Consider the following 12,993-nt stretch of genomic DNA (forward strand, 5'->3'; position numbering starts at 1 on the left):
CATTGCTGTCAGTGAAACTTACGGAAGCCGAGAACGGCCGTGCTTGCAATTTTTTTTTTTAATGCCGTTATGTCGAAATGACGAGTTAATTATTACTCGAAAGAGTGTCTGGTTCATTTGATCACACCTGATTTCAGCCTTCAACATCACTGTCATGACTGTCGGGGAGGATTCATAACTGAACAGGAAGCATAAATGTGTAGTTTTGTTTGCTGCAGTTACATTTCCAGCTTAAAAATCAGTTGCTACAGTTGTCAAAACGCCCTATGCATGCTGGCATGGCTCCTGAACTCTGATAAACATTATAAGTAATAGGAGGAAACAACATTTTGTTTTCTTGTGATAACGGGTTGATTATCTCGTTATCTTGAGATAACAAAACTCGTTTTCTTTAACGGCATTAAAAAAATAATTGTAAGCACGGCTGTTCTCGGCTTCCGTACGGAAGGTCGTCGGGTGGGGAAGTGAAAAGCAGCGCTATTCCCTCCCTCATTACCACTGAGGTGCCCTTGAGCAAGGCCGTGAACCCCAAACGCTCCAGTGGAGCTGCTCAGTGGCCAGCAGATCAGACTGTGGTTGTACTGGTCAGCTTCCAGGTGTGAATGTGATCAGGGCGTTCCTGAAAAAGAGAGCATTGCTCTCAGTGAAACTCCCCCTGAATAAATAAAGGTAAAAAAAAAAAAGTTGCAGTAGCAGAAAAACTTAGAAGTAGTAGTTGACTTAGTGGTTGAAGCAGTATGATGTTACTAGGTGGTTGCTAGGTGATAGACAGGGGTTGCTAGGGTGTTATACTAGATGGTTGCTAGGTGATAGACAGGGGTTGTTGGGATGTAGGTGGTTGTTAGGTAGGGTGTTACTACCTGGTTGCTAGGTGATCATTATTAGTTTCTTAAGTGTTACTAGGTGGTTGCTAGGTGATATACAGGGGTTATCAGTCTCACCAGGCCAGCCCTCAAGATGAGTTCATGACTCCTCCCCCTCTGTCCTCTGCTCTCACAGGGAGAAGATGATCTGGATCCTGCTGCTGCTCTTCCTCACATCCTGTGTCTGCGGTCAGCTTCTACCTTCAATTCATTATCCAGAAATATAAAGATATTTTCAGCCTCAGTAACAGATTTTCTGACTTCATTACCCTCACAGTCTCTTTGTCTTTCTCTCTGCCAACAGCAATATAGCCAGAATTCTCTTTAGCAAGTAGAAACTCATTATTAGTGTCATGATGACAATTATTGCTTTAATTTCATTGTATGTATTACTGATATCATAAATTACATTTTCATTTTTAATCCTTGTTCTCCAACCTACACCTCTATTCTTTGTTTCTGCAATGACCCAATTTCCTCTTCAGGATCAGGAGAATTAAGTTAACCTTCTAGTCGTGTCTCTAGACAGATATGTAGATAGATGGAGACAACATGATGACACCACAAGGTGGCACCATCATGGACACTAAAACTCTCCAACAAAACCTATATAGACAGAGTGTTTCCTTAATCAGGTTAATATCAGAGTATTGGTGAGCATGTAAACACTCTCAGTCTCTCTGTTCCTCACTTTCCTCTCTCTCTCCCACAGGAACATTCATTGTGAATGTGAAGCAGATCTCCTATCAGGCAGAGGAGAACGGGAACGTGACGATGGAATGGATCTTCCCACCCAAACCCGACATGTCTCTCTCCTCACTCAGCATCCATTGTTCACTGCTGTCTCCAACTGAAGAAAAGACTTTATATCTTCTACGTAACGGTGTTGAAGACCCTGAATCTCAACATGAGCAGTTTGCAGGACGAGTGCGATGTGAAGAAGACTCCTTCAGAGAAGGAACCATCAGGCTCCATCTGTCCAAACTCAGGACTAACGACTCAGGAACGTACCTGTGTAAAGTGTTCACTGGTTATGGAGGGAACTTCCATGCATGTTCACTCAATGTCACTGGTGAGTAGAACTCAGTAGAACTCAGCAGAACTTTCCTCACTAGATTTATTTCAGCAGCTTCTTTAGTTAGAAGAAAAACTACTGCAGGGTGGGACTGTTACCATGGTTACCACTGTAGTACTACAGCAGGAGGGGACTGTTACCACTAGGACTGGGCGGTATAGCTTATTTTAATGTATACTGATATGAATTCATGTAAAGGTATGAATTTACAATGCTGCTGTCCAACAACAGCTGGTGACCCGAATACCTGAACTGACAAACATTATTTAACATTTAACAGAAATAAACACACACAGTTATCTACTGTGGCTGGTTGAGCCGAACCTGTAATGAACAACTAAAGACAACAAATGATCTAAAACAAATTAAATGTTGTCTGAACATAATACTTAGCTTCAGTCAAATTTATTTGACTTCTGAGAGCCAGATCCTTCTGTGGCAGAATTCTGACTTTATTCTCACAGGTCAACAGATTCTGAGATTAATCTCAGAACTCAAATAAACTTCCTGTTGGCATTCGGTTCACACAGCTTCACAGCTTCAAGTTGGCTGTCTCACTTTTGTCATTTTAGCTAAATCCAAAATATTTCCAAAAGCAGACAGACATGTTTTCCTTTCTTCCAAGTTGATCATTGGACATTTTCTTTGTTGCTACAAGGCCTTTCACAGTTCAGTGGTGATGTAGGTGCCTCATTGGTTGAAGTAGACTGTTTTTGTTTTTTTCAACTTGGGGCGCTCAAGGAGCTCTTCCAAAAAAAGCGCCAAAAGTGGAAAACTGCAAGACTCCAAGCAACACAAAAGCAGCTCACAAAAAGCTTCACTCACATTGAAAACAAGAAAAGGCCATCCTCTGCTGCTAAAAACACATCCTGTGTGATCAGGATACTTGTGTTTTATTTTCCAGGAAAAATGGGAACTGCCCCAGATCTACCAGAGGATCCAGAGCAGAGAGAACTTGGACGGTTTGGTCTCATCGGAGTTGTGGCAGCAGCTCTAGTAGCTCTAGCAGCTCTAGTAGTTCTAGTAGTATTCACTTGTCAGCGCTGTTGCCCAAGCAAACAACAAGGTATTTGCTTTACCTAATTTCAAACATTTTCTAAATAGAATTTGTGTGTGTGTCCTCACTTGTTATTGTCTGATCTACAGGTCAAGGCCGAGAGGAAAACATCCACATTGGGCTCGTGACTGACCAGACAAAGAACAAAGAGTTCGTCTCCTCAGCCCAAGCTGCTCCATGTGGGAATGGACATTGCAGAAATGATCCAGTGTAATGTTACAGAGAGAGAGAGAGAGAGACACTCTGGAGTCCAATCTAACTAATGACATAGACGGTAAAGGGCTGCTTACTTCCAGAGTCTTTGGGGTCCAAAGTCATCCTTACCTGTGTATGCAGTTTTCAGGACAGCAGTGAGTCTCCTTTAGGCCCGAGCCAAATGTCCATGTGCAGCTCGTCAGCTGTCTTGGAGTTCGGAGAATTCTTGTAGAATTCAGAGTTTGTTGATGGGAATCATGTGAAGGAAGAGGGAAGCCTGGTGTTCACTTCACCGTCAAAGTAGACTAGAGGTTTCTATACTTGATTTTATGCACATAAAAACTTTTGCCTTGAATGGGAAATGTATTTTTTGTTTATCTATATAGTCAGCACACTGTAAACTGTATATTGTATATCTTAAAAGTAACTAAGTAAGCTGTTACAGCTTGTAAGTAACTGTAAACTGTTCCAGAGTCTTTATGGCAGTGTGGGGGGTACGGGGGTCCCAAACAAAGTTCTGCCTCGGCCCCCTGTAGTGTAGAGCCGGCCCTGCCTGCAGATCCTTCATCTAAAGCAGTGATTCTCAACCTTTTTCATATCCAGGACCCTAATTTAGTCCACATTAGAGCCACAGACCCCCATTTGATGAAATTTTGGGACCCAAATCTATTTGTATTGTCAGATATGATTTTGTCCAGAACTCCATGACTGTCTATATTGTAGGTAGAGAGATAACAGAGACAGCTATGATCAAAACAGTCATTCTTCTACATTCTCTAACTGAGTTCACTTCTTGTAAATGAAATAATGCTGAAGTTTATGAAGTTTAACAATTCATCAATTTGCTGGGGACCCCCTGGAACCCCCTCAAGGACCCCTGGTGGTCCCTGGACCCCACGTTGAGAACCACTGATCTAAAGCCTTAAGCACTGAGCTGATATATCTGTCTATCAGTCAGTGTGTCATCCTGTGTTCATGTACAATATGGCATCATGCTAACATTAACTATGTTAACCATGTCAGGTTAATATGTAATATGTTATGTGCAATATGTGGATAATATGTGGATCAGGGATTTGTGATTACTGTGTGCCAATACTGTCCTGTAGGACTGTCAAACACAAGCTAGGTAATTCTAGATTATTCTGAAAAAGCACTTTTTATTGTCATGTTTTAATGTATTTGTTTTTTATTTTCCGCTTTTACTGTTGTAAAAGCGGTCTTGTACTGTGATATTTTAATTTATTTTTTTGAATAAATTAAACTTTTTTAAACTTTTGAATGTTTCCCATTTTGTCTCAACTCCTTTCTGATATACACTTGGTACTTTAAAAATAAAATATAAAGTTGGATGAGAAGTGAATTTTTAGGTGATTCTGGCACCTTGACTCCTCTGTATATTTTTGGCCACACAGTATCTGTCTTTTATGGAGCCCCTCTGGGGTCACATGGTAGAAAAAAAAAACTTGATGTGTAAATCCGTGCGAATGAATTTGTAAACTGTGCGAACGGATTTCAAAACCGTGCCCTCGGATTCGCGATACAAATCCGTTCGCACAGTTTTACTTTCAATTCAAACTTTATTTATATAGCCCATTTCATCTGACCAGTCAAATTCAGCATGCTTTCCACTGGTGGAGACTCAGAGCAGAGTGAGTTATAAAGAGTCAGCAGGAGCCTTGGAGTCTGACTGGAGAGATTTGAACCTGCGATCTTCAGATTACAAGCCGCTCTCTCTAACTGCTGGACCATCAGGCTTCAGCTGGTGATCTCTGTTGAATGAAATCCACCTGGTCAGCTGGTTGGAATAATAAAGTTATACAAAGTGTGACTGTTACGAGACGACCGAACGTTTACCCGGCTCGCTAATACCAGCTACTACTACTCCTATGCTCCTAACATTAGCGTCTGCAACAATAAGGTCTTTCCCTACGGTGTTTGCAATAGACTTGAATAATATGCCTTACTTACCTACTGTGTGCAAACTATCTGTCTAGGGGGGGTAAGTGGCTACTCACCACTTCCAGCCGAACCTCCCCACGCCTGATACCAGCGGCCTCCGAATCTCGACACGACGCCTCCGGTCGTCTTCGAGCTCCGGGCTCGGCCAGCACCGACACGGTTATATTGGTTTTGTAGTTCATGTGATGTGATAGTGTGCCCCGTGCATTTTAAGGTGTATCATGAAATCCCGGTTCCGGTATCACTGTCAAGCAATATCTGAGTTTTCCACCTGGCTTCGCCGCACCCGGTGGCGTCTCAGCAGTCGCGTGCTCACACCCAGCCAGCAGCTAGCAGCAGCCCTCCGCTAGCAGCAGCTCTCAGGTGGTAGCCCCACAGGTGTGTCGAGGTGCCAGCTAAAAAGGGGAGTTAACCCAATACCCCGTGTGGAATGTCAGTCTCTCCCTGCATCCTAGCTCCACCCCTACCTCTACACCTAGGCAACACAGATCTGCCATCCTAAACCTCAATACGTGCCCTAACAGTGACTGACAGCACGACTCTTTACAGGCAGGGGGTTTAGCTGACAGTCTGATTTAAAGCAGCTTCAACAGACTGAAGACACTCTGCTGTTGAAAGACAACAGCTGGAGGAACTGAACCAGGACTCTTCTGCTTCCCAGTCCTGCTCTCTAACCTCTGGACCACATCACCTCTCTAAAGCACAAGACCTGATCACTTGTTGAATGAAATCCACCATGTCAGCTGGTTGAAATAACAGCAGCTCTCTAATAAACAGACAGAAGCTCTGATCTGCAGCCTGAAGCCTCAGGACATTTCTACACTTACTGACAGTAAAAAGAGGTGAAGAGGTGAAGCTGCAGGACTCAAACCTGAGACCTTCTGATTACAAGACAGTTTCTCTAACTGCTGGACCAGTGAGGCTCTGCAGAATCAGTCAGCTGATTAACTCTGTTGAAAAGAGCTAGAATAGAAGAGCAAATGAGCTTCCACAGACCTCAGATCAGTTCAGATATCTAATGTAAGGCTTCAGACAAGGCGAGTCACACAAACAAGGTGAAATTGAAAAAATAACTATCTAAAGAAAACAGACATCCTACACTTCATCCTTTAAAATAAAAGCACAATCCAAAAAGACAAAAAAATACTAAAGGGGGACCAAACAAAAGCAACAACATAATGAAAAAACAAACCTGAAATCTAAAGCCAAAAAAAAAAATAACAATTCAGCTGAAATCAATAAAATGTAAATATCTAAAGCATTTCAGAAATAAAAGCTCACATAATTTTATATTCAATTTTCGGTTACATTATCATCCAGTTTTAGTGTCACATGATGGTCTAAATGTTTCAGAGGCTTTTCCCTCTGGGGAAACACTGAATATTTACATTTTGGGGATTTTATTTAACTTAAATGGTCAAAATATCAGCTGTCAGCAGCTTCTGACAGCCTGTGTGTGTGTGTGTGTGTGTGTGTGTGTGTGTGTGTGTGTGTGTGTGTGTGTGTGCGTGTGTGCGTGCGTGCGTGCGTGCGTGTGTGTGTGTGTGTGTGTGTGTGTGTGTGTGTGTGCGTAGTGTGTAGGTGGGGGGCGGGTTGGTTGTCATACATTCTCAGAGACAGTAATCTGTTGCTGCTGTCAGGGTGACACTTTGGGACAGAGGAACTCACCATGACAGGGAGATAATTTCAAAACTAACCACTCCAGCTTCCTCTTTCTGCACGTGGACAAAGACTATGAACAGACTCTCAACACAAGAAGCTGCTGCTGTCTTTTTCTGTGCTGAAACCTGACAACCTGCTGTCTGCAGCAGCACAAGCTAAGGTAAGACTCATGGAACTAAAGTGTCATGAAGTTAGTTTGTTTTTTTTGCAAAATACCTGAGAACTTGTATGTGTAGGGGAGCCAAGTGATGAGGACAGGACAGTGTAGAGCTGAAATCATCAAGTTAAAGAAAATCCATCAAACCCACTGAGGTTAACTGATGCTCTGCAGGGAGAACTTGGGGAGGTTTTGCAATATATTGATATATTTTAGGCGTAGATCATCTACTGAGACAAGGTCGCAGTGAAGCTTCATGCTGGGTCGCAGTCAAGGCTTAAAGGGAGTGGCCTAATTTATGTTGTGGATACTGATATTTCTAAGTCTTTCTTATTAAGCATTAAACTTTACGTTTTTCACTTGTTGAAATGCCCACATCATTTGTATTTATGAATTTAAAATCATCCATAAACAAACTACAGCAGATGTTTTGTTCCAGTTTCTTGCTTTTTATGAGTGTGGTGGGTTGTGTTAGTGTGAATAAAACTGATAACTGTGATTTTTCATACATTGAACCGCCAGCATCGGTGGATTTGGTATTTTTACAGCTTGTGTTGACACACTCACACAGTTTGTGATGCCATGTGGGAGATATCACAGTCTACTAAAAATCCCCTCATATCCTGCTTGTAATTACCACTACGAGGTTGATGTGACGTCGGCAGCTCGTATTTACAGAACATCTGATGAACGCAGCATCGCACATTCTGCTGTCCTTTGTGGTTTTAAACATTAATTAAGTGATTCAAAAGGCTTTTATGAGGTTTTTTTCTGTTGTGTTAACTTGCTAGGCTGCTCACTGTACCATCCAAGAAATCTTCCCACTCTAACATAGTTAAACAAATAGGATAAGGCTACTTTGAAAGTTGAAAACAGTTTAAATATTGTTAGAGTTTGATACATGGGATGTAAGTAATTAATTTACAGCCAAACGTCCTGTAGTTATTAATTCACTGAGGAATAGGTAATGTTTAAAAAGATCAGTTGGAAGAAGTAGCATAGTTGTTGTAGTAGTAGCATTAGTAGTTGTGGAAGTTTTAGTAGTAGAAGTCAGTTATACAATAGTAGTTGTAGTAGTAGGAGTAACAGTAGTAATACTAACAGAAGTATAGTGCTAGTAACTGTAGTAGTAGTAGTAGTAGTAGTAGTAGTCGTAGTAGCAGCAGCACTAGTGGTAATAGTAGCATTACTACTTGTTGTAGTACTAGTTGTAGGAGTAGTAGTAGTATTAGTAGTTGCAGTAGCAGAAGAACTTGTATAAGTAGTAGTTGTAGTAGTTTTAGTAGTAGTAGTCATAGCAGTTGTAATGAAATAGCAGCAATAGGAATTAGCTCCTGGAAAATAAATGTTGCTGACTGTTGTTGAATGCAATAAACAGGCTTCTGTGAAAGTCACTGTATTCACCTCCGTGTATTTTACTTGTCTTTGCATGTTAGTAGATGGTTGCTAGGTGATAGTGGTTGCTAGGGCATTACTACCTGGTTGCTAGGTAATCAGTATTAGTTGCTAGAGTGTTACTAGGTGGTTTCTAGGTAATAGACATGGGTTGTTAGGGTGTTCCCAGGTGTTGCTAGGGTGTTACTAGGTGGTTGTTAGGTGATAGACAGGGTTGCTAAGGTGTCATCAGTCTCACCAGGCCAGCCCTCAAGATGAGTTTGTGACTCCTCCCCCTCTGTCCTCTGCTCTCACAGGGAGAAGATGATCTGGATCCTGCTGCTGCTCTTCCTCACATCCTGTGTCTGCGGTCAGCTTCCACCTTCAATTCATTATCCAGAAATATAAAGATATTTTCAGCCTCACTAACAGATTTTCTCACTTCATTACCCTCACAGCCTCTTTGTCTCTCTGCCAATAGCAATATAGCCTGAATTCTCTTTAGCAAGTAGAAACTCCTTATTAGTATCATGACAACGCTCTATCTTTACTTATTGCTTTAATTTCATGATCGTATTTATTACTTGTATCATGTATTACATTTTTATTCATATGATTTTGCATCTTTTTACGCTTTGTTCTCCAACCTACACCTCTGTTCTTTGTTTCTGTAATGACCCAATTTCCTCTCAATCAATTAAAAAAACAATTAAATTCATCTGCTAATCATATATAAAATAATATATAAAGAGCAGAGCAGGGCAGCCATGTGCCATGGAGGGTCAGGAGTTTTCATTCCAACTAAAGTCTACACCAGGTGATTTGACTGATTACTTTCTCCTCTCTGGTTGAAGGTTTATTAATCAGTGAAATGAGCTGCTGCAGTCTTTGGTGGGAATGAAAACCTGCAGACTCTTGGCCCTCCATGGCACATGATTGCCCTGCTCTAGACAGATATGTAGATCCAGTAGATGGAGACAACATGATGACACCACAAGGTGGCACCAGAGACACTGACACTGGACTGTAGACTTTGGGTTAGGCTTGTCAGGTGGAAAAGCCTCTGAAACAGCATTTAGACCATCATGGACACTAAAACTCTCCAACAAAACCTATATAGACAGAGTGTTTCCTTAATCAGGTTAATATCAGAGTATTGGTGAGCATGTAAACACTCTCAGTCTCTCTGTTCCTCACTTTCCTCTCTCTCTCCCACAGGAACATTCATTGTGAATGTGAAGCAGATCTCCTATCAGGCAGAGGAGAACGGGAACGTGACGATGGAATGGATCTTCCCACCCAAACCCGACATGTCTCTCTCCTCACTCAGCATCTATTGTGCAAAGGTGTCTCGTACTGAAGAAAAGACTTTATATTATTCAGAAAACGGTGTTGAAGACCCAGAATTTCAACATGAGCAGTTTGCAGGACGAGTGCGATGTGACGAACACAGACTCAGAGAAGGAACCATCAGGCTCCATCTGTCCAGACTCAGGACTAACGACTCAGGAACGTACCTGTGTGAAGTGTTCACTGGTTATGGAGAGAACTATGGTAAATGTTGGCTCACCGTCACTGGTAAGTTGACTCAGTAGAACTCAGCAGAACTAGAATTCAGCAGCTTCTTTAGTTAGACGGAAAACAGCCAGAGATGTTCTACTCTAGATACTTCTGTAATACTACAGCAAGATGGAGGGTATTACCATGGCAACCACTGTAATACTAACCAGGCTGTTACACTAGACTCATTATAGATGCAACACTGGCGGAGTGCGGCGGCTGAGTGTTGCCACTGTAACCAATGAAAGCTGCTACACCAGCCACCTCACTCACCTTTTTATCTGCTGTGGTTATTTTGTTTTCTTGTTGGATTGTAACAGTAAAATGTTTCCTCGTTTTGTTTGATCTCTTCACAGGAGCCACTGATCAGACAATTCCTGAGAGAAGAAAGCCATCAATCTGGGGAATGATCTTTGTCTACCCTGGAATGGGATTGGCATTGGCAGGACTAGCAGTAGCATTAGCATTAGTGGCTTTTAGTAAACATAGTTTTTCACATAGGCCTACTGCATTCAGCTCCACATCTCTACTCAGAAAACCAAAGCAGGAGCCCATCCAAGTAGTTCAGGTATTCAACAGTGGAACTGAACTTGCTACTGATCCTCCCTCTGCTGCAACCTTAGATTCACTGTTGCATATGTAGGCAATACAGCTACTGGCTGGATTTTGTGGAATTGAGCATTCACAGCAACATAGTGTTGTTTTCTTGTGAATGCCTTGTTGTCTTGGAACAACTTACTCGTTAAGGTTACAGTATATCCAGTAACTGTATCCAGTAAAACTCTTTAGATTGTGATTGGTCTGACCTGACCTGACAAGTTCATGGCAGACCTGTCTAATGTGACTCAAAAAATGATATTTCGAGGGCTAGACATGTTAAGTTTGAAGTTACAGTACATTCATTTGCACGAAAAGACATTGCTTTCCTTTATTGAATCAATTTTAACTTTTGTCCTGATCTGCTGGTTTGGGAATCTTAAAGTGAGGAGCAAGACAAAGCTACAGAGAGTGGTGAACACCTGCTCTAAGATTACAGAGGTGTCCCAGCTCAGTCTCTCCGCTCTGTACAACAGACACCTGGTCAGAAAGGCCACCTCCATCCTGGCCGACCCATCCCACCCCTCGCACCAGGAGTTCCACCTTCTGCCCTCTAGGTGGAGGTACAGGGTCCCTAGGCTCAGGAGCTCCAGAGCTCAAGGCTCCTTCATTCCTAAGGCAATTGCTGCCATCAACCATCAACTATAGTCCACATTTTATTGTTGCACTTTGCATATTCTACTACTTGCACTTTTTTATACTTTTTATACTTTTTTATATCGCACTTTGGTAACTTGATGTTTGCTATTTGTAAATGACCTTTAGTATGGCACAGCATACTTAAAGAATTTATTGTTTGTTTGTTTTTTTTTGTTTATTCCTCTTATAAGCATTTTCTTAAGGTTATGTTATTATTTGGCCCGGTATTTTAGATATTAAGGTTGGGGCTTTTATTTTGAAGGAGTCTTTCCGGAAAGCGAAAAATCTGTATACCACAGTACGTAAATCGTCAAGTGTGTGCGCATGGCATAAGTGTGTCTGCCTAACGCCAAAAAATGCTGGCTATTTTGTTTGTTTAGCACCTGGCTGATAAGGGCACAAGGTTTGTCATCATTTCGTTTCATGTGGTGTTTAATATTTAGTCATGTTGTGGTGCTTTTTTGTAGTTTTGCTAAGTTTTATGCTAGTGTGTTAGGCTAGTAAGGCTGATATATTAGCTCAATTCAAGGCAATGCTGTCGGTCTTAAAGGGTATTTATCCCGGTAAAGTTTGTTTGCTAGTATAAAGAAATGCAGCATTTGTGTGTTTTGCAGTATCTGCAATATATAAGGTTAAATCTGCATATGTGACATACAAATGACAGTTTAAATATTTCATTTTAAGTTAAATATGCTTACCTATAGCACTCTATCAGAGGTTGTCACTAAGCTAACGGGTTAAAAAGGTGATATCATAATTGGAATATAAACTGATTTATTTTCAGTCAGAGGTTAATAACATGATTTTAATTTTGTTGAATATTGTAAGGCAATAAGCAATAAGCCTATAAACAGAATGTGAAAAGATGGTAATACCTTTATTTTTATCTCCTTTCGTAACGGAAGTGTGTCCTGAGTCGGACACTTTTTTGCTAACATTCTATTAAAATTTTGTTTTAACTACTGTTATAAACGATCATGTAATGTTTCCAACTAGTTTAATGGTGTAAAAGTCAAGTATAACCTATTACCTTTCTAACCATATATCGTTTTAATCATTTACTTTAGATTTGTCTTTACCAGAGTCGGAAAAAGGACGCTATCGCCGGTCATTTAGCTGCGCGCTAGGCTTGTCCTGAGTCGGACACCCCTCTCTTCACGCTGTAAACACTACGCGCTGCTGATTTTGCAGGGCCTTTAGGTTGTTCCTGAGTCAACCAAGTCTACATCAATCATGAAAAAACATCCGGCACCGTACTTCCGTCCTTCACAATAAGATAACATGCTTCAACAACTCAAAATAATACAGTTAAGGCTCCTTAATTTCCATTTTGCTGCGTTACCGCCACCTGCTGGATGTTTTGTTAAACTCTCTTCTAAGTTTGATCACTTACAAAATACCAGCTGATGCATTAAATTGAGCAATTATACACTCATACATATGTACATACAGTATAACAATTGCCAGTAACACACACAAGAGTATTTATGGCAGGACTATAAACATAAGTGTTAATGACTAAAATGGTAATGTCTGAATCAAAGACAAATGACTATAACAAATGATGGAAAAGATTAAAGCAATTTATTGATAAACATAAAACATTTATTGATAAACATAAAATAGACAGGACAAAAAATTCAAATAAAAATAAATAAATAAATAAGACAAACAAAATCAAACGTCAAGACACCAAAAACACCAAAAGTCCTCGTCGTCGTCGTCCAGCTCCTCCTCCCAGCCTACACAAATGGCATGGAACCATTTGTGACAGTTGTCACACTGGACCCACGACACCAATCCCTCCGAATTCTGCGGAGGGTCAGGTTTCCTGCACCGGCCACACCGCCAA

At 41.1% G+C, this 12,993-nt stretch overlaps 1 long non-coding RNA gene across 1 annotated transcript; it reads left to right on the forward strand.

Annotated features, from left to right (window-relative positions):
* The first annotated feature begins 6,839 nt into the window (after positions 1–6,839).
* Positions 6,840–11,390, forward strand: LOC139643812 (uncharacterized). Its single transcript, XR_011695107.1, has 4 exons — positions 6,840–6,974; positions 8,663–8,715; positions 9,564–9,923; positions 10,262–11,390. It is a non-coding gene; the product is annotated as an uncharacterized lncRNA (long non-coding RNA).
* The last annotated feature ends 1,603 nt before the right edge of the window (positions 11,391–12,993 follow it).

This window comes from Centroberyx affinis, unplaced genomic scaffold (genome assembly GCF_046629955.1).
Source record: "Centroberyx affinis isolate AG114_WGS23_722 - 3 ecotype Tasmania unplaced genomic scaffold, CSIRO-AGI_Caff_v1 ptg000655l_1, whole genome shotgun sequence".
NCBI classification, from domain to species: domain Eukaryota; kingdom Metazoa; phylum Chordata; class Actinopteri; order Beryciformes; family Berycidae; genus Centroberyx; species Centroberyx affinis.